General features: G+C 33.2%; 1 protein-coding gene and 1 long non-coding RNA gene across 4 annotated transcripts in view; both read right to left on the minus strand.

Moving 5' to 3' along the window:
* LOC149483715 (E3 ubiquitin-protein ligase znrf2) overlaps positions 1–24,323 on the minus strand; it is a 115,457-nt gene that overhangs the window by 40,032 nt on the left and 51,102 nt on the right. The window lies entirely within an intron of this gene.
* On the minus strand, positions 603–2,471 carry LOC149483717 (uncharacterized). The gene is made up of 2 exons (XR_016316432.1): positions 1,895–2,471; positions 603–1,768 (listed from the first exon to the last, which is right to left on the minus strand). It is a non-coding gene; the product is annotated as an uncharacterized LOC149483717 (long non-coding RNA).

A 24,323-nucleotide genomic window follows, 5' to 3' on the forward strand; every position in this document is an offset into this window, starting at 1 on the left:
TCAATTATTTTCTCATGTCGTTAAAAATATTCTCAGAAATAAACAATACTATTCACACTAAAATAAATATAAATATGGTTGTAGTTTTTGTATATTTTTCTGTAATATTTATATGCTAACGTTACATATTTATACGTTCGGAATCGGACATGAGTCAACGCCATCACGTGAAATAATACCCCCTAAGCCCTCTGATTTCGATAATTTCCCTATTAAGACGATACACAAAAAAAAAATCCACTGCTTGGCGGGCGGAGTCTAATAGCTCGCTATCGCGAACGCGGGTGTGCGCGAAGTCATTCTTGCAAACTCGCCGCGCTGCCGCTGGCCGACTCGGGACAAACATGTATGGAGTCGTCATACAGTTATAATATTGTTATACATTTATTCAATTGTTGATTTATTGGTTTTATTTTCTTGCTTATAAACAAATAATCTTCTTTCCAACAACTACTTAGACATTATTAATAATTATTATTATTTCGTAATGTTTACTTTATTACAAAATAATACAGGTTATAAAATAATCTTTAAAATAACAAAAAATATTGTTACTCTGAAAAAATGAAATGGTAATCAATAACGCGGAATACTGAATTGATTTAGATAGAATTTGATGCTGACGTAGATATTACATCATGCCCAGAAATGAAAGGTACTATTTCTGAAAGAAGTTATAAACCCTAATTCTTCTCAGTCAAAGTCAAGAGTGGAAGATATCACTAATACAGTAAAACTGATGCGAAACTTTGGATGTTAATTTGTATATTTTTTTGTTAGTTGTTACTTAATCACGTCAAGACTACATTACCAATTTTGATAAAATATAGCTAATTGCTACTTGATACTTTTTATCCGAACTGAACACTTCTGTGGGATAAAACAGGATTCACGATATAACCTAATTCCAAGCGGGCAAAGCCGCGGTCGGAATGATATTTTTTTAAATAGAAAAATTGTTTTAAAAAAAACACAAAATATATTGATGCATGTATTTATTTTTTGCACTCTATTATAATTGTAATTATAATAGAGTGCACAACACACAAAGTTAGGCCCTGGTAGGGTAGGTAGGCAGGTACAGCAATGTGAGACGAACACTGGCTTATTTATACCAATAATAATGTATTATAAACATTAAATTAAGTTTACAACAAAAATACATAATATTAGCTAATGTGAAAACGAATCAAACAATCATCCCACAACAATGAAATGTGCACACAAATATTCATCCAAATCGGTTCATGTGATTAGGAGGAGTGACTGCAGCGCCATCTTCCGGGCCCAATTGTGTTTCCAGATCACCCAGGAACTCAATTTAATATACTTACACAAAATTTTTCGAAATTAAAACTCACATTACTATGTAAATATGAATATAAACCTGTTTTAGTACTAAGCAATTTCCCGCACAGGTGTAGTAAGTATAAATGAAATAAATATCAACATCAAATTCTTTATACAACATACTTATCTACCACCTACTAAGAAATGTAATTCTTGAAATTTTTTCGTATTTTTTTTTTAAATATAATACTACTCCAATGAGCTCCTGTTCCATATCACGTCCGCCATACTTCCACTAAGTTCACCATGATTTTTTATTTCTTTGCACTTTGTTGCTTTTTGCTAAAAATGGAATCATGCGATAAAACCAGTAGAACGTTGATAACATACATTTTTGACTGAATAAAGGTACTTACGAAGGAGTGGGTTCACATTGTGAACAATCAGTGGGTTTATTTTCCTTCTGGATTCCGGATTTCTGAAAAGATTATCTATGCTATAAATGAAAAAAATCTTACACAATATTCGTTATGTACTTAAAACAGGGGTACATATCAAACATCGTCTATAATACAATTATCATCAAATTTAAAATAAAACCAACTTCTTCATTAATTTGTTCCAATTGTAAGCATTCTTTTTTCTCCAACCTTTATGTTTCTTCTTCTTATTTTCTTTATTGTCCCCATTTGTCTCATTTTGTCTTATCGTGTTGTCACTCTTTTTTACGATTGCGTGAGCGACACAAGTTCCCCGTGTGACGGCCGTAGCGGGAATGACTCGTGCAGCGATCGGGGTAGGAAGGTACAGGGCGGCTCTCGCTATATTGGCTGGTCGCGCGCTAATTTCAAGTATTTCTTGTTTATTTCAAAACCATCGCATATTTCAAAATTCTAAATCGGTAGACATATAGGTTGTATATTTTATAGTTAATATACAAAAAGTCGTAACTTTACGTTTGTTATTTTGAAGATGCCAGAGATTATAAAAAAATAACAATGAGAACTTTGTATTTTTTTTCTATCGAGAAAATATCATGGAATCATGTTTCTAAAACGGTAGACGTATTGTGTTACTATTGAACTTTCTTGTCAAGAATTTTCATCACGACCACTTTAATAATATAAAAATTACGAAGGTTTGAAAAGGGCCGTAAATGTTAGAAAAATTAATTCATCACCTTAAGACAGCCATATAGTCATGTGAAATACATAGATATTAATATATTTTAGGCCACTTGTTATTAAATTAAGATAGATCTAGACTTTCCAATTTACCTGAGCCGCGTGTTCTCTACAGATAACTTGTTCTCATAGTGTTACTAATCCACGCTATGTAGTGTGAAATTAATCAACAAACTGACAATCTAACCGCAGAAGGATTTACACTAATATAAATTGGATCTCGTCTAGCCTTGCGGTACAATTTAGGGCTTAGAATTCATCTTAATTATACATATTTAAAAATAACTGTACGAAGTAATATGCCTTCATATTCTTACCTTCTCATGATATCCCTTTAATTAGCGACATTTCTCATTACTTCTAATATAAGATTATTAAATTTAACTTGGATAAATTCGTGTAGGCTCGACATTAAGAACAAGTTAATTAATTGAAAAACTCAAGAAAAAAGTCTTTCACAAATAATAAGTCTGTCTGGGGCTTAGTAAATATAAAAAGAAATATATTATCAATATTCAGATTGTGCCAAATAACGCCTTAATGAAAATTTGATGAATTACGATCAAAAATAAAACATTAGGCATTTTAGATAAATTAATGAACGTATTATAGATAAGATAACGGACAAACTAAAAGTTCCGGGTTCGATGCGCGTCTAAACAAACTGATAAATCTATTTTATTAGAGCTAATGCCGTTAGATGTGATAGCAGTAACGTGTATGCCCTTAGATAACTCGAGTTAAATTTTAAGTACCTAAATAAAACAAACTTTAAATACACTTAAAGTAAGTAACTACCTACAAAATCTGATGAAAATAAGCTATAGGTTGTGACGTCAAGGAATTTGTTTGTATCTATGTTTTTAATTTCTGTGATCACACGAGCCGAGCGAAAAATAAATAAATTTTAAAATGCGGCCTGAATCTCGACGATAAATCGTGTAAAATTTTCTATGAAAAGAAAACTGATTTTAAATGTTCAATAAAAGTTCTTATTTCTTTATTTTTGTTAAAAATACCTTCGATTCCATCAATGAAAATGTTTACGAACATCGGCTAACGCTCTCAGCTCGTGTCTAACACAATTAAGAGGCGCTAATTGATAACAAGTTGCTATGCGCAATTGTTTACACTGGAAAAACATTTCCGTAAAATTGTTGTTTGTTGTTTTTCTACTAGCTAGCTTTACTTCAATTAAATTTTTAAATGTTTTAAAAGAAGAGACTCGTTCAGACTTATATGCCTAATATCTAGTATGTTTTGGAGGCTATATACATAGTACGTACCTATACAACATCACTGGTTGAAGAATACCTGTTCATTTTAGTAAGTAGTTTACATGATTGTGCTCTTGTAAGCAGTGAAACTCTTTACGTATACAAATTCGTCTGGACATTCTCCCTTCTTTTATACAGAAACCATTGATCCCAACTTCATTCTACAAATAAATGAAGGACCACAACCAGACATTACTGGAAACTGAATATAATACAAATTGGGGCGTCGATTGCGCACGCGCATACCGTTACAATTGGAACCGCAGCGAGCCGGTGACAGAGACGTTTCCTATTAGATAATACAAGAAAATGGTCATACAATGGACATTGAAGAAAGTCTTTGTCTTGTAATTATTGTGAAGTCATTCTACAATTCCTGTTCACTTCTACAATACCTATAATAATAACTTACTAGCTAACTTTAACTGTAGCTAATTATTCTATTCATTTGAGCTTTTCACTTACTATAGGTACTTAAAATAACAATATCAAAATTAAGTCAAGTAAGTTATGAACTCAATATCCACTCAGACAATTTCAATTAACCAAAAACCAATGAAACCAAGTTCAATATATATTTTTTAAATGAAGGCATTGTTTTATGTCCACAACGAACGGCGAAACAATTTACGAGCAAACAATGGGAACAAATTAATCGCACGGATTCGAACCCGGCACCCGGCGACGAGACTGGCAACACTGGTTGACTTTGATGTGACAGCATCAATGGTGAAGGAAAATACAAATGTTTTGATATTAATTATGTGCAATTGAACACTGGTTAACGATAAGCACAGGGATCAAAGTACTTAAAATTTACGTAAAAAACTAAAAACATTGTATCCGTTATTAGACAACCATGAAAAAAAACTTAGTACATATACATATACCTACGTGACAACATACAAGGTAATGTGGTAATACGATATCTTAGCATTAAATATTTGATTAATTGCACAAAATTCACACTTGGCAGCTATATGACGATGACATTGACCGTCCGTTTGTTATGTGTATGTTTATTAGCTTCACGTGTATATTTGTTTGTAACCGACTTCTTTAGATTCGATTTTGACCCACTTAAAACAGATTTAATTCAAACTTCGTATTATTATTCAAGGATCAGTGACAATGCAATAATTTCACGAGTTTAAGCGTGTTTTTAAAGTACCTACTTATATTTATTATTTTTACTGAATTAATAGATATTAGGTAATAGGTACACATCAATAAAATTGAAGTTCAATGATTAAAATTTACTGTTTGTTAAATTAAAAATAGGTAGGTATCTACACTTCAATTTTATTGATGTGTAGTGTGTACCTAATATTTATGAATTAAGCCGTTCTTTAGATAATACATAAATGGTGTAATTGTAAACAACATTAAATAAACCCATAACGTCTCAATAACTCAGTGACGTAACAAGATGGCCGCCGCAGAGCTGCAGCGAGCGATTTGGCAACACCGCGCTTGGCGCGCACCGGCCATTACCGCGCTTGCAATGTAATGTGGCGACACTCGACGGTCAATTGTTTTATCTGTGCCGTTTATGGGACACTATCTGTAACTGATTTTGTTTATTACCATTTGTAACTTAATTTACTTAGATTATAATTATTTACATTAGTACCTAAAGCATTTTAAGGAAGTGCACTGAATAACGACAAAACTATGTTCTCTTAAAAATGTATACCTATACTTGCTGCTTGCAAAATATGTTATTGTAATGTATCTTTTTAATTCAACATTAAAACGACAATATTTAAAGTATCTCATTACCTTTTTTTTTTTTTTTTTTTTTATAGTGGGGAAATCTTCCAAAGATACCCACGGCCCCCGGGGAAGTATCTCATTACCTGAACAAAACTTGACAATAACAGAATTCGACTTCAATGTGATCGGTGTAAGTTGCCATTCAAGATAGTTAAACAGACTTTATTATTCAAAAGCCTTCAATGTATGATATCACTGGTCACCACTAACTTATACATTGGTCCTTGAAGCCGGATCCAATCATATCCATCTATCGATTACAGTTAACTCCTTGAAAACGGAAGTTTAACACAAACTGTCACTGTCAGTCGACTGCACGTCCGTCTGTCACTATCCTCGCTACTGGCTACAGTGGCTCGCCTTGACTGGCGCCTACCGTCCGCAAACACACAGTACAATAAACTTTATATGTACATTTACGCACATTGACTAACAATTGCTACCTGTTAGTATTCGCAAATCAATTCCATTGAATATTTACATGGTTTATGCCTTGTTCGTTGATTCTTTATTGCAAGTCGTATAAATCAATGTAGAGCCGGTTTCTGTGTTAGTTGCGCGTGAGAAAATTAATTGATATCGAGTTAATTATAAATGCTCTATTGTGCTTAATCTAAAGGAAACTATACTATCTCACTGATCAATTCGTAGTCGTTAACGCACGCAACGAGGAAGCATGTCGTTTTCTTGTATAGCATAAAATAACGTTTGTTGATAAAATTTCTTCTACAATTTCTTAACTAACCGAATACTTTTTGCACATTGCTGATAATAGCCGACTTAATAACGCATTACATTATTCCGTAAATTAATAAATCATCGCATATTCAACAATTAACAAAACACTATCCCACGCAGAATAATATCAAGGTAAAACCATAAATTCAATACATATACCTTCATCAAACCGCCTTCACAATCACACACGCCTATATACCATTACCTATGTATGTACCAACACCTATACACGTACATATGACACCAATATATATACGAGTACTTACTTATACACATACATAATATGCCCATACCTATCTACACCTATACATAGATAGTACACAGGATGGTCGGCCAAAGACCCCACATTGTAACGTTTTCAGACAAGGACTTTATTGTGATAACTGGTTTTATTGCACTCGGCCTATGATCGGATCCTACGCAGTGATCATTTGCTAGATTATGCCCTCGGCGTCGTCCGCTTACGTAAAAAGACCTTACTCGTGGATGACTGAATTGGTTAAGTGGGCTCTTTAAATATGTGTAATTAGAAATATAAACTTGGTACAAGTTTTGCTTAGCTTGAAACTATTCCACTATATTTTATAATGGGCAATATTATTGGGTAGATAGAAAAGGGTCACTATTGACCCTTTCTACATCTCTTTCTTCGTTTCTACATCACGAATTCCGCCAAAATAACACATTTTTCAAATAGGTTCACTCTTTTAGACCATTCAAAAATAGGGTACAATCTCCCTAAAGCATACCAATTACATATCATACCCCACACTAACCATATCTCCTCTTTCATCCAACCCTTTGCATGACAACAGCAAACCAATCCTACACATAATGTACATATTTGTATCAACACACGCCTCGCCCCCCGTGTTTAATTGGCCATAACTTAGCATCTGGTAGCCCCCAGTGCTGAGTCATACGCGAGTCGACTGCCGTTTGTATGTCTGTATGTGTACATGTGTTACTACAGTTTCAGGATATTCATATTACCCACTAAATGGCAAAGAGTGATATAAAGGGATTAATAGAGCATAGCGCCAAATCCCTGACCAATATTATCTGACAACACAACAATTTTCTGTAAAGAAATAAATATTCAGAAGTTTATTGAGCCAATTAATACGTAACTACGTGATACGTTCAGGAAAAATCCTTAAAAAAATCAAAACAATTTTCCAGGAAAGAAATATTATCTCGAACGCAATTATATCATAAACTATGATTATATTCAACATCCGCCGATACAATCTGCGCTTACGCTGACTAACCCGCATCATTAGTGTATAAAGATATACATATTATGTTGCAATATGTAATCATACACAAATTATGAATCGTACAATTCTAATAGATTTATATGATGTGTGTTTTCATATTGCAATGTCATTGGTAATTTATCGACAAATGTCTTAAGAATAAGTATAAAACGTGCGTTTACTGCGCTGATAGCTACTATAAATCTAAAAGGTTTGTTTTTAGCATGGAATAAAGGTTTGGTTTCAGCATGCACGTGTATGGCATATTATGTGTTTGTACGGATATATAAAATTCAGCTGATTAGTTTAATCTTGTCTTATAATTATACAAGGTAAATAACATTATACCTATACATACTATCTACGTATACTAACATTCTAAAATTTGTTTTGTTTGTTTGAACGCTAATGTCAGGAACTGCTAGTTCAAATTGAAAAATTATTTATGCTGGATAGTCTATTTATCGAGGAAGGTTATAGTTTATTATAAAACCATATTCCCGTTCAATTCTGTTATATTATAAAACTAAATCAATTCAGACAATAAAATCCTCTATTAATTTATCGAGGAAACTTTCATTATACCATCGACACTCGACACCAACACACAGGGTTATCACAAATGACACACCTCATTACTGTAACACTTCACTCGTGGCCACAATTGACCCGTACCAGTTATGACGGCAATTAACAAACGTCATCCATAACCGTTACTTGCATGGTTATTGGTTAAGTTGTATGAGTTATTACTGTTTACTTGATGATATGATAAACAGAACCTAATAAAGCATTTGAATGCCATAAAACCAAAAATATCAATTTAAACAGAACCTGTATTTTAGGTCCCGGGTCATAATTTCAAAGTTCGCTCAAAGATTATACGAATGGGTGGGAACATTTTCCTCGCTGTAAAGATAATGTGTTTGTTATATTTTCCATTTGGTGTGTATTTTTTTGAATAAATATGGAGGTAAAGGTATCCATAAGTTTAAATATTTATACTACTATTATAAAGCTGAAGAGTTTGTTTGTTTAATCTCAAGAACTACTGGTCTGATAACTGATTTGAAATTTTTTTTCGGTATTGGATAGCCCATTTATCGAGGAAAGCTATAGGCTATGTATCTCCGCTATATGAAGCAGAGCCACGCGGCCGCGGGTGAAACCGCGGAGCGCAGCTTGTATAGCAATAAAGCTGTAGGTAATTGCTACTAACCAAAGCGACCAATAGAAAATGCAAGTAAAACTACAATACCTACCACTAAACAAATCACAACAGTAGATGGATAATGTCTTAACAGAAAAATTGAATAGCATCGAACGGCAGAGACAATTTAGATCTAGAAACGTTACCGGATGGATCTAGTTCAGCTCAGATTTGATCGGGTTAGCTCCTGCGCAATTTCATAACACTTTCAATTACTTGGTCCATCTGAATACTTTGCGAGATATTGAATATCTTCGCATAATGTTTGTAAACTTCTTTATCGTGAATGAATATATTTTATGATGCTCTATAATGCATGCAATACGAGAAAGCTGAATGTACTGTCACAAGAAAGCTTACGTACGAGAAAAATAACTAGATATGTAAATTACACAACATCACTACATAGTATAAAACAAAGTCGCTTTCCCTGTCCCTATGTCCCTATGTCCCTTTGTACGCTTAAATCTTTGAAACTACGCAACAGATTTTGATGCGGTTTTTTTTAATTGATAGAGTGATTCAAGAGGAAGGTTTATATGTATAATAACATCCATTAAATAGTGGAGAAGTACTGTTATTTTTGAGGTTTCTAATGTGATGTCGTAAAAAATTACATTTTTTCCGCTTATATTGCAAACGCAGGCTAAACCCTACGAGTTTTATCAAAATAATGTACAGTCCATGGTATTATATACATTGAAAAGGTCTACAGAAAAGTCCGCGATGGTATATGTCTATCTCTTATGGATAATCCACAATAACATTTTTTTGTCATTTACTTTTTACGACAAATAATAGCTAATTTTCGAAGCGATTTTCACCAATACAGCATTAATTCTTAACCAATTAAATACCTTGAATACATTGTTCATTTAATATAGATCTATATGGCCCTTTACACCGTATGATTTAAGTGAATATTTTCGAAGATATTACAGATTTAAAAATTGCGGGACGTAGCATTTGCGGCGGTACCGGCCGGCCGGGCCGCTATGTTTTTTAGACAACGTCCACAGTTTATCTGTAGTGTATTTAGTATCAGCATTGCACCCGTGCGAAGCCGGGGCGGGTCGCTAGTAATTTTTAAAACGAACTTACTGAGTTACCGGTGAAATAAAAGACATCAGATAATTCAATGACATACCTGTAACAAAAAAAAAAATCAATAAAACTTTTACTTGAATCATAAACACAATCCTGCAGCAATGGAAAATAAACAAACATATAGATGTGTAGTTTTAAAAACATTACAAAGGTTTATAACTCTTTATAAAAACCTGTTCATATAATAAAGCAAAACAATAATTTATAAGTACGTAATTTAATAATCTTATCGCAATTAAAGTCAGAAGATCAGGATACTTATATGTAAACATCAATAAATCTAGCGGCTAAAAATAGCCCTTAACAGAAGCAAAAACTTCTGATTGCAAGATCATAGACTTGACTACGCAATAAATGTACTAGGTAGTTTATAAACCATGCGTTTTTAAACTCAAACTGAAACTTTTTATTCCTCTTAGTTAATTTTCTCTTTAAATCGCCGAAGCTACAATCGCAACGCATGTTTTCTCAATATCACTAATTAAATGACCTAGGTTATATTCACAATGTGCAAAACCGAGGTCAAAAATACCTCGCAAAATATGCTTATAAATTTACAAATTAATTAGTACAGGCATATTTTTAGATTTAATCGCGTAATCATTACAACTGATCAAACATAGCGTACAAATAATGAATTGTACAAATGTTTTGGAGTCAAACATGGTGCTGAGTGCAAATACGTGGGCTAAAACTCGCACGCGAGGTCTAATTTATTTGACACAACGCAAATATTCATTATACTTGCCTGGTTGCTAGATCCGGATTAATTGAGGTACTTTATGGTGGTTTTATGGATATTAAATAGACATGAAGTACGGGGTACACGTGCCACTATGACGAATAGTGTAGGAACAAACACGTAAAGATGAATGTCTGTTAAAACTGATGTAACAGTAGTTCAATCAGTTACTTTTTGTGTAAAAAAGTAAGAACATATGCGATTTACTCTCTTACCGAAACATAACACATTGATTATTAGGGAAAGTTCAAAAATATTCCTATTGGCCTATATTCTATCCGAAAATACTTACGAGACAGGATTTAATTTCCAGCTTAACTTCGCATTACAAGGGTTCCCTCATTATCATTCTACTTTTTGTTTATTAAAATATACTCGTATTTTACTCGACCCGCCTCGTGCCTGCGCACCCTTTTACAGCACAGTGGTTGCGCCAGAGCGAGTCGTGCGCTCATTAAATCAGCGCCGTTGCAGCGAAAGGCCGGTCACCTAGACACAGGTTCTAGACTTACCCGCGGTAGCCGAGACGAGACCGAGTTACAATGTTTCATTGCATGATTGTTTCTTGCAAATTGGTGAATAAAATGAAGGTGACAAGTAGAACAAAGAACAATGAACCGTTACCAAACACCTATTTCAAATTTTTCGTGTAACGAAAACAAATGATCACGATGCTGACGACGATGCAGATACAAGTAATGTTTCTATAAAAGAAGCCAAAACAAAGAAATCATAACAAGCGTTTACTAAAGTATGCCTACTCCTCGCTATTGTCTCATTTCTGTACCTAGAAAAGCTACCATAATAATATTTTGTCATGTAAAAAATACATATACGTTTATGATTATTTTCAGTCTAGAAATACCTAGTATAAAACCTAAACATGAAAAACTCCATAAAGTAAAGTAGGCAGCGGATGTATTTAACCTGGTTCCCACCGCTGTCGAGTTATCATGACTGCTGCTAGAAGCTCAACAATTATGTTTATGTTTTATTCTAAAACTTAGCTATTTCTTTTGTTTATGTTTTTAGAAGTTGAAACCTAAATTGTGGGCTATGGTAATCAATGTTATGACAATTCGAGAATTATGAATTTTATATACCTATAGATTATATATTTTGTTCCTCTCATACATGGAAATAGAGAAATAATGTAATTTAAATAACAGTAAAAATGTATTTGTATTATTAAATATGTAATAACTAATATGTATTACACAGGGTGTGGCGTAATGAATAGATAACCTGGTGGTGATAGAGGACCTTTTTACCTATTTCTTTAATTTCGTTATCATATAACACTATTTTTATACCCTTAAAATTACGTTTGAGATAAACCGATACAGCAAAGTATGTACCTATTGAAATTAAATTTATGCTGTGAATCTCGGAAAATTGAGAAAAAGCCGTATGAACAACAAAGGTATATTATTTGCGCAGTGCCTTAACCCCAGGATATCCTTGAATCACATCGCGTTATGGATAAAGCGATGAGTCATTTGATATTTCAGTCTGCATGTGTTTGTTATTCCTACCTACTTGTTGTGCCTATCCTTCCCAATGTCCATTTCTGATGTTATTTTATGTTTTCATTGAAAATTAATATGGACGGAATTTCATTATTTAGGTAGGTATATAAAAAAATTGCGTGTGTGCCGAGCACAAGTGGCAGAACTAAAACTTCTCTGGCAAGATTCAAATATACCAAAATCGTCACCTTACTCCATGACGTGACGAAATTTCTATGACGCGAACTTGAAATTTTAAAGAAGTTTCCCTTCAAAAAGATTGTTGATTTTATAAATATGTATTCAACTTCGAGTTTAAATATTTAACTAAATTTGTATTTGAAAACGCAACCACCTAACATTCTCAATGAAAGTTCCTCCGTAGAAAATGATATCTAAAAGTAGATAGGTACTTTTACTTATGGAACCGTGGAATTAGGGATGTAACGATACCGATACTGATACCGATATATCGGCCGATATATCGGCAAGCCGATATATCGGTATCGCCGATAATAAATCAACCGATACCGATATTTTTTTATTAAATTCTTTCTTTTCTTTTATGTTTTTGCATTGTATTCATTCATTTTATTTGCTTACTAGGAGTGTTCCAATCACAAATTTGTTTATGTAAAGGAAAGAAATAAATAATTTTGAATTTTTTTAATTTTTAACGTGATAACGTTTTTAAAATCGTTTTAGTCGGGTGACATGTTCATAAACTTGTGTCACACCAAAACCTCACGAGCGCGATCGCAGGTATAACGAGAGAGAGACGGACCGATCTCCCGTTTCATCTCGAGCGCTGCCACTGCATTATGTTATCACGTAAACATCTCGATCGTAAACCTACTTTACAAACAACCAATTTTTTTGATATCAAATAATTCAAAAATCCGCGCCCAATGAACGATGCGGGAGGCCGCCCGCGCGTGCGCACTTTGTTTTCTGAAAAAACTCTACCAATACTGCCGTCCTTTAACTAAAAAGCCGTTAACCCTCAAATGGTCAATTTTCAGTTTTAAATGTAGGGTGATAGAGTTCAGAATTCTCTATCTTTCTGTCTAAGAATCATTTCTCTAGCATTAATATGAAAATATTGTAAGTCGTTAAGTAACACAATTTTCAGCGATTCCATAACTTGAAAGCGTCTAACCAACACTACTTCGCTAAATTTCCTTTAAAGTACCTTAACCGCCAGATTTAATAATTATTTTTTAGCTTTTTACTTGACTAAAAGTACGTTATCAGATTATACTTGACTATAGGGACGCAAAAGGACTATAACTGCTTTATGATATGCTTTCATATAACGATTCCAATGGAAATCCTTACCTTATTTGCAGTTACTCGCCCTTAACGCTTTTTTAGTTAAGTAATTTTATTTAGGAAAAATTCTAATAACACTTTTTTGCTTAGCTACAAAGCAGCTAACCCTCATTTTTTAGCTAAAAGGCAGTTATCCGATTCTGGTGATGCATCAGTTTTGGGGATGAGAGTGATGATGAAATAATGTCGCTCCCAAGCAGAGTACCGATTGTTTTTGATTTTCTTTTTCAAGACGTATTGTTTCTGATCAGGTTTACTAAGTTTTAAACAATCTAGCAGCTAAATTACGGAAAATATAACAAGTCAAAGTTACGAAAATTTGGTAGATAATGGTTACGACAGTGCGAACTTTCAATCGTACTTCTCTGTTTAGACTCTGATTTGTCTCTGTAACCGAGAAAGAGAAGAAAGACAGTCTGTACTATTTAATTTTTAAAACTATTTATTAATTATGTAATTTACCCCGTGGGTGGAATTAGTAATCGACTGTCAAGCAATGTACTAGAGATGGTGATACAAAAATTGTTAGGAGTACACTACCTTTGACCCGCTGACGGGGAGTCCATTTTGCAACAATTGCTATTTTTTCTTATCTTTATATGTATTAGATTATTAAGATTTGTATTTTTTACATTGTAGCAAATAAAAAGTTTTCTACCTCCTGCTATTTTCCACATATTCTGGTATATTATATTTTCTGAATGTGGATGAAAGAGTCTTCTAATCATTTGATAAGCGGTTCTACATTATTTATTAAGAGCATCCCACATGTAAGAGCTTGAAGCCCTATTGAAACCAGGGTGTATTTTTTCAAAAACCTTGTGCACAAGTCTTAATTTTTTTTTCAGGAAACGATTTATGTTTACATTGTTTGTGGTTCTATATGTACTCACATATCCGTGACTCGTATGATGGCTTCGCAGAAGAATATTTATAAAATAACGTTAAAATTGCAATTCTAAATGAATATACGGTTCCAAAAAAGAAAAGCGAGAAGATTTATCTCAATCTTAACCCCTTAATGAGCCACTGTAATGAAATAAACGTGAACATGACGAGAAATAAAGGTTAATTTTATCGAAAACTTAAAAGAGTCATTTAGTAAAAGAGTTTAAAATACTTGTTACTCACAATAAGACGCTAAAACCATTAATTTAGATAGTGTTTAAATCCTTAATACTTAAACCTAAAAGCTTTTGATCCTTTTCCTTTCCATTGGTTGACCTAGAGGATGTAATTCCCGAGAGCAAAGCCTCAGACAGCAGCAAATTTTTAACATTAGTAAGATTAAAATTTAGTACAACTATATAGAATCATAGTACAAAAGCATCCAAAAGCCCTTAAACGCTGATTATAAAGTTTTTGAAATTTAAATTAAAACGAAAGTCATAGCTTAAAAGTAGTTATAGTAGTATAGTAAAATGAAAATAAAAATACTAAATTACTTAGCTAAAAAGTCGCTATGGTATGTGAACGGCCGTCTTGTCCAGTAAATAGTTAAAATTTTCAGATTATATGCCGAACTAAACGAGAAAAAGTGAATTTAAAAATAAATTATAACAGTTTCTGGGTAAAAACTAATATTTATATATAATATAATTAAATGTCGATCGATGTATCTCACAATAATTATTGTAAGTGTCATAATTTTTAAGAAATAACGATTTCCGTGTTTTTTGCCATTTACTCGAAACTCACTTCGTGGGCTTAACGGCTTTCTAGTTAAAGGACGGCAGAATAGTAAACTTTTATTAGGTACTGATTGTATGTGTATTACTTAAAGTTTAACTGACTTCGTAAAATAATAATACTAAAATAAATGGTTTTGTTGTTTTTTGATTTGGCATTTTTATTTAAAAGAATACGATTAACAGTTGTCTCTGTTAAATGTTGGTAACTTTTTATGCATAATTCACTATTTATTTTTCTACCAAGCCATCGATATCGGTATCGGTATCGGTATCGCCGATACATTACTACAAATATCGGTATCGGTATCGTATCGGCAAAATCATGTATCGTTACATCCCTACGTGGAATATTTAATTTTGAGTTGACGAAATAACTAAAAATAATCTTAATACTATTATAAAGGCGAAAGTTTGTAAGGATGTATGGATGTATGGATGTATGGATGTATGGATGTTTGTTACTCTTTCACGTAAAAACTACTGAACCGATTACAATGAAATTTAGCACACATATAGAGGGTAACTTGGATTAACACATAGGATAGGTTTTATCCCGAAAATCACACGGGAACGGGAACTGTGCGGGTTTTCCTTTGACAACGCGGGCGAAGCCGCGGGCGGAAATCTAGTACGTAATAACGCGACAAATACTACACGTCACACGATAATAACTGATAGAAGCTTGTCTAATCAAAAATTTAAAAACAGCTGGTGACCCAATCTTGTTTTTCGTATACAATGAACTGATAAGACATACAATGGCATGTGACCTGCTTTAAGTTTGTCTGATAGCACTGGAATAGTTTTATTTGTTGAATTAAAGTTTTATAATTATTATTTTGAAATCTATCAAAATAATAATTATAAAACTTTCAAATGTTAATAAATCAATATTAATAAAGACAAATTTCCCTTTATTGGGTGGGGCATAAACAAAGAAGAAGAAGACAATTTCATGAAAAATATCCGAGAACTTCATAGGTTTATGTAATTTTGTTGAAAATAAATCGACAAATTAAAGAACATTACGATCGGTCCAGCCCTCTCAAATTATTAATAGTGTTTGTCTGAGTCAGTCAGTACATTCTACTTTTAATGTTTAAATAAATGAATTTCAATTTGAATGTTCAGTACCTATGAAGAAGAAGATGAATAACTATATAAAAAAATATCCTAGAGAAAGTTATTTGATAGATAATAATCGAATCCCGTATCATCCAGAACAAATATAATTTATGATGAGTAAGTATAATATGCTTATAGATAATACTATCAGCCTATTGTAAAATAAACCCTATCTGCAATCATTTGGAACCCAAAATTGGACAAAAACAATTGATCTTTCAATAACCCATGGAACGTCCAAACTTTTTATCGATACTGGATTGTATTGCATCGCTCAGCCAATCAGAGGCCTGCATTTTGCGACCGTCAAAATGGAAAAAAGCAAAACTTCAAGGTTAGTATCAGAAATATAAACCAATGAGGAAGCTATCGGACGACAGTTTAATTGAATTTAACCCGATGCAAACAACAAATTAAATAATATTGTGCTATTTTTGATGCAATTATTGAATTAAAAATAACAAATATTACATAAAGGGGACTTTGCGTGGACAGTTTTATTTGTTTTATTTTATTAATTAACTTGTTTTCTGAATAACATCAACCTATAATTAGCTTGTAGGTAGTTATTTTGTTTTATATGTTTTTATATTCCTTCGACTTCATCGGTTTTAAAGATAACACACGTAGGTACTTATATGTGCCTATATTTAAAACAGTAGGTAAATAGATGTATTACATTTCGTTTGCCTTGTATCACTAGTCTATCATCCTGCTCACAGTACCAGATAGTTCAATATTCTCCCTTACAAGAATAACATCTCCCAAACACAGATTCTTTCTCAAAAATCATAATATATAAAAATTATATTAAAATATACTAAAATCAAATATTAAACATATATTAAAATCCAAATTTCTTTATATCCTTACATAACACATAATCCATGCATCGCTTGATGCCATCATTACGTTTGCCGAGTTTAGCCAGCCAGACAACTTTCACTGATGATAACCATCTCGGTCATTCCTCGGTGAATGGTAATAAGGTTCAATTTGCATTGGCATGAATTTATAATTTTCGCAAAACTTTTTTTAAGGCAAAATTGACTGATATTCGCGCGGTGAAACTGATGTTATGAGATTAATTTTGAACACCTATTTATCGTCATTATTTAAGTTGATTTTTGTATGTATGAACTAAATATAAACATTACTTCGATTGCTAAATATTTGTGTTTTTATGTTTGTAAAACGCGATAATCTGTAAAACTTCTGGATGAATAAATCTTTACATTAGGTTATTGTTGAAAACATTAAAACTGCGTAGGTAATAAATATGTAATAATAACAAAATTTATCGTGAGGCAGATAAATAACGTAAACATCTACAGAATATAAAATGTACACTTAAAATCGCTCTCCCTTTTAACAGACTCAAGATCAAATTTTTATCCCGTCACGGTCTTAAACCAATAAAAATTGCATTAAACACTAATACATTATTTAAGTTATATATTCACTTTCCTATCAAACCGTACACCGTACAGACAATAGATCGCAAGATAGACGCAATTGTCAATTATTTTCAAACAAACAACGCTCGCTATCACCTATTGCGCCGGAGTCGCTGATAAGAGATAACATCACTTCTAGAAGTGTTACAAATTAATTAATCTTTATTTATTGCCGACTTGTTATGCCTCGACTGCAGACATAATAAAAACCAATAAATAAATAGGTAATTAATAGAACGAAAATTTTTCATACGATATTTTTTTTATAATGATGAAAAACCTACCCAAATAATAAGCATAAAGACAAAGCCAGAAAGTGTTTAGAAAAATATTTACTTATAACTCTGATTGACTGTTATTTGTTACAATGGACACTTTATTGGAAAAGTATCTTGATCATACGAAACAGTGTTATTTTCATAAATAATAAAACCGGCCAAGTGCGAGTCGGGCTCGCGCACAAAGGGTTCCGTAGCAGCAAATATAATAAATTACAGTTAAATCAACCTATCTCAAAAACTATAAGAGATACTTTGATCAAACCAAAAATCGTTGAAAGAGTTAATTAGCATGCATCACCTCTATTTTTTTTAGAATTTTATACCCCGTAGTTATAAAAATAGAGGGGGGGGGACATACTTTTTACGACTTTGAGAGCTGATATCTCAAAAACCGTTCACTTTAAGAAAAATGTTTTTTAGAAAACTTTATATCATTTTAAAAGACCTTTCCATTGATACCCCACACGGGTATGTACATCGAAAAAAAAAATTTCATCCCTCAGTTACATGTATGGGGGGCCCCACCCCCAATTCTTTTTTTTACTATTTAGTGTCATATTTTTGTAGCGGTTCATACAACACATATTCCCATCAAATTTCATCACTGTAGTACTTATAGTTTCCGAGTAAATCGGCTGTGACAGACGGACAGACGGACAGACGGACAGACGGACATGACGAAACTATAAGGGTTCCGTTTTTGCCATTTTGGCTACGGAACCCTAAAAACCTTCTTAGCAATTTATATTAAAGATAAAATCCATCGTTTGATAAAGTCAAGACACAGTTCAAATACAAAGTGCACTCAAACTGTATACAAGTTGCCAAGTTAGAAACTAGACTGGTATCGTCAATTGAACGTTAACTTTGGTTTCTAGAACTTCGCTAATAAATAGAGAATTCACAAAACTTCCGATTTCCGAATTCTTCAACCGATTTCTTCTACATTTATTATTCGATTAGCTGTGCCCCGCGGTTTTACCCGCATTGCTCCGCTCCTATTGGTCTTAGCGTGGTGATAAATAACCTATAACCTTCCTCGATATATGGACTATCGAACAGTGCAATAATTTTACAACTGAAACCCGAAGTTCATGAGATTATGTCATTTAAGCAAACAAATTTTTCAGCTTTATAATATTAGTATATAGATACAAGAGGTAGTTTCAAGCCTTGACTTTGTAAGAGCGCTTTTGTAAGCAACTTAATATTCAGCGCCTTTCGAATTAAATATCATGCCTATGTATAAATGTTTTTAATTAATGTAATTAATGTTTCAATTTGTTGTTTCACTTTTGACAACTTGAAAGTGAAAACATCAGAACCCGAGTTTAATTAATGAATACCTTATAGAATTATTTTTAAACCTGCAATCTATATCATACAATTAAACTATCTAAACCTGTTACTAAATTTATTAATCTATACAAATATTATAAAGAGGAAAGGTTTGATTTTTTGTTTGTTTGTTTGTATGAATTGAATAGGCTCCGAAACTACTTGGCAGATTTGAAAAATTCTTTCACTGTTGGAAAGCTACATCATTTCTGAGTGACATAGGCTAGGTTTTATCCCGGAAATCCCACGGGAACGGGAACTATGCGGGTTTTTTTTTGAAAACGCGGGCGAAGCCGCAGGCGGAATGCTAGTGAGTTATTATTTTGCATAATTATGCAATATCTACATAAAAAATAAAAAATGATCATTTCAAGTACGATTGATTAAGTGAGATCTTAAAGTCTATTAATAACGACGAAAACAGGATTTTATATAATAAAAAATAAATTATTAGTGACATTTGGCAGCAGTGGCAATATCTACTTTTACTTTATAGACGTAAACAACTTTATAAATGTGTACGATTTCATAATATTATTTGCCTTTTGTGCAAAACTTTAATTAATTAACTTTAAAAGAGCCGATTCAAAAATTATCCGCCGAAGTACCTAGTAAGTATACGATATTGAAAAACATATGCTGTTATTTTGGTGTTATCATTCATTGTATTAAATTATTTATTAGATATATTCATTGTATTTAAATTTTTTGAATATTTTATAGACAATGCAAATAGCATGAACACATATATTCACGTACATACCGAATTAAAACGACCTGTTTAAAGGCAAATAATTTTATTTACGAAAAACAAAACTAGCATTGACCATCCTTCTTCAGCCAATTAATTTAAAAATTCTTTATTCTTTAAGACACGTACATCAATCATACAAACATACATTTTACATAGAGCTTAATACAATTAAGTCTATCCAGGCTCCCAACCTACATCTACAAAACGCACAATCACAACACAAAACACATCCTATAAACATACAAACAAAACATCTTCACAAACAAGAGTGTGATAACTATTATTGTCTTATCAGCGCGTTATCCTCAAAGTCCGGCCACACAGAGCCAACGGTCGCGAGTGCTCAAGGTCCGGCCACACAGAGCCAACGGTCGCGAGTGCAAAGCCACTCACTTGTTTGCGAACCTTTTATAAAAACAGGATAAGGAGTAAATATTCGCACAAACACACAAGTGTGCAAATAAATATTTGTAATTTTACACCTGTGTCGTCGCGTCTCCTAAATCAGTCGCGTAACAAGACGCTATCATTTTAGTGTCTTATACGTTTATATAAAAGATGACAGACTGACAAAAACACACACCGTCAGACAATCAGAACTTTATCTTCAGAAAATGGAGAAAATGGAATCTACGTCTCAGACCTCAGTCGTCCGTTACTAAAAAATTTATGAACGTTCCTAACTTCCTACTAATCCTATAGAAAGAGCTTTATGTGTCTGCCCAGAAGATAATTATGCCCAAGCACAGATAAACGCAATATTCTAGAAAAGGAATATAGGTTAGTGTAATATATTATACATACAGTATAACAATAGTATTGTATTATTTATGTCAGTTTGTCAATCACACAGTAACGGCGTAACAGATTGCATAGATAAATAGTTCAAGTATGAGTATTTGCATAGTATTAACCTCTATATTTATTATTTTTCCACAAAATATTCGCATTTTTACTATATTATTTAAGTAAATAGATGGTTTTAAATATTTACCAAACTATGTAAACTTTTTGTTATAGATCATATTTATATACCTATCTACAAATAATTATTTAATAATATTCCTTCATTAGTAAGCTCAGTCTGTTTATATTACCATTGCCTAATAAAAATATAAAAAAAATCATATAGTTATGTATTAAATCTATACCTACTAATATTATAAAGCTGAAGAGTTTGTTTGTTTGTTTGAACGCGCTGATCTCGGGAACTTACTGGTCCGATTTGGAAAATTATTTCGGTGTTAGATAGCTCATTTATCGAGGAAGGCTATAGTCTATATATCATCACGCTACGACCAACAAGAGTGGAGCCACGGGGGTGAAACCGCGCGGAGCAGCTAGTTAATAATATGTAATTCAAACATTTTTCAAGGTCACTCACGTTAATATCTCAATAAATCCATACTAATATTATAAATGCGAAAGTAACTCTGTCTGTCTGTCTGTTACTCAATCACGCCTAAATTACTGAACCAATTTGCATGAAATTTGGTACGGAGATATTTTGATACCCGAGAAAGGACATGGCTACCTTTTATTGCGAAATATGTACCACGGGCGAAGCCGGGGCGGACCTCTAGTGTGCATATAAGTTAATATATAAAAGCCAAGTCTTCCAAAGGAAAGTCAGCGAATATTACAAGCTAATGATTACTTTAGAAAGCGATTTGCTAAGTTTTTGCGTTTGCATAATAGCAGAGAGAACGCAGTAGGTACCTAACCACCTACCTATAGTGGCGACAAAAAATCGACCCACTTACTGCTTTAAGTTTCTCACTTTATTATTATAAATGCGAAAGTTTGTATGTGTGTACTCTCACACGTGGTTTGAGATAAGAATCATTGTATCGTGGGTTGTAGAGAGTTGATGTGACGCTAAAACGGCTCTATCGTTTTCGATAAGGCACATATTACAAGAACTGGATACTTTAAGATAATTATAAAATAAATAACACGCATATCCACAAACCAGAAAAATATTTGCACACTGGACTATCACAACTCACTAACAAATTATAAACGAACAAACACACGGCCTTTGTTCCCTCAAATTATATGAGCAAAATACAACACAAAGTTGAATTATAATTCTCAAACCGACCAGCACAAACACATTATTGCATCCAAATGCGAACCACGATCTCCGGTGACGCGAAATAAATCCCAACTATGTAACGACAAATGAATGTGATTCGGCTACTGATTCATAAAACAGAAACTATGCAAATTCCGCATTTGTATGCTAATTCAGAAGCACCGAGTGAAACTGTCGGTATCGTTTCCGAGAGGTGTACTTATATACATAACACATTGCTTTTATCTTTAGAAGGGTATGATTTATGTGGTTTATTTTACAAGTGTGAAAAAGTTTTTTTGTAACACTATGTAGTCTACTTACATATGTATTGTTTGAGCCATTGTCTACATTTACATGTGTATAGTTATATTTAGACATTTACACAGTCTTAAATTAGTCCAAAATAAAAAATTAACACGAACTCAAATAACTGGCATATGTATTTAATATGAACTAGCGGTCCGCCCCGGCTTCGCCCGTGGTACATATTAACGTTTTCTCTACACAAAAAACATCCTCGTACTTCAAGGAATATAATAAAAAAAGAATTATCGAAATCGGTTCAGCCGTTCTCGAGTTATGCGCTTACCAACACATTTTGCGATTCATTTTTATATATAAGAAGATTAATAGATATCTATCTATAATTTCTTCTGTCTTCTCTTAAGCACATCTTTATTACTTAACATCATTACATTACTTTATATTATACAATTATACAATGTACTTTTATAAGCCATACTTACTAATAACAAAATCCCATTTCTTTATTTATAACTCTACATCCTATACGAAACATAAAACGCATAATTATCCCCCGTACACAATTGACCCCCGTATCGCAGGGTCGGGCGATACTCCGATTAACATATAATATAAACATACATATATACATAAAATATATCTTTAATAGCCGCCTGGTATATTCCGCTATATTACCGCAACATTGTTGCAAATAATTAATTAACACATAATAATATACTCAGCTGTTAAGGTAAAATGCTTTAATAATATAAATTAATTTAAAATGCATCTAGTTTAACAATCGTTTGTTTATATATAATACGACATTTAGGATATAAATAGAATCTTGATATCTATAAAATAGGAGGAGTAAATGAATGGCCGCGTCATTTGATGGTATGCATCAATTATGCATCACACGTCAAATTCGCATGCATAATAAATAGGTGCAGACAGGTCGTCAAACTAAATTGGATTTGGTTTTGTTTATAAGAGCCAGCGCGCACGCGCAACTTTGTCTCCGCAACTATTTTGTCTCTCCCATCAATTTGTATGGGGAGTTGCGTCGCTACGTGCGCGCACTTTCATACTAGCCCATAGGTGGGAGAGACAAAATAGTTGCGGAGACAAAAAAGTTGCGGAGACAAAGTTGCTCGTGCGCGCTAGCTCTAAGTTGTACACTGACAGTTAAAATCGAATGGTAGTTTTAGAGCGAGCGCCCACGAGCAACTTTGTCTCCGCAACAATTTTGTCTCCGCAACTATTTTGTCTCTCCAGCCATGGGCTAGTATGAAAGTGCGCGTACGTAGCGACGCAACTCCCGGGAGACTTTTTTGTCCGCGGGTTCGGAGACAAGCCCGCGACGCAACTGTCGCCCTATCTATTGGTTTCAATGCAAGTGCGCGCACGGCGACAAAAATGTTGCCAGGCGACGGCCGCCGGCCAGTTGCCGCGTAACCGGCGTAGCGATAATACCTATTTATGTCAACGTATTTATTCTCGTACACTGTAGTTTTAACCGACTTAAAAAAAAGGAGGAGGTTATCAATTCGGCCGGTATATTTTTTTATGTATGGACACCGATTACTCCGAGGTTTCTGAACCGGTTTACGTGATTCTTTTTTTTTTTGATGCGGAATGGTGTGGAATTGGTCCCATAAATTTTATTCGGATAAGCCCAGTAGTTTTTATTTTATGAGCATTTTCGTCTGGTCTCGATGACTTAATTGAAATGTAGCAAGTAACTTTGATTCATTTCCAGGTAACCGATTGAGCTGAAATTTTGTATACGTATGTAAATTGGATAGCGATGAAACATTATTATGACATAGCGCTGATTTGATGATGGAATCGGAAGGTGGCCATAGGAACTTAGTAATATATTGACTCAACTTTATCGAGTTTGGGCTCGTTTGATTTGTGTTGAAAAA

Source organism: Colias philodice, chromosome 12 (assembly GCF_061535455.1).
Source record: "Colias philodice isolate Cphi_HAF_F1 chromosome 12, ilColPhil1 Martin Lab GWU primary, whole genome shotgun sequence".
Lineage (NCBI taxonomy): Eukaryota > Metazoa > Arthropoda > Insecta > Lepidoptera > Pieridae > Colias > Colias philodice.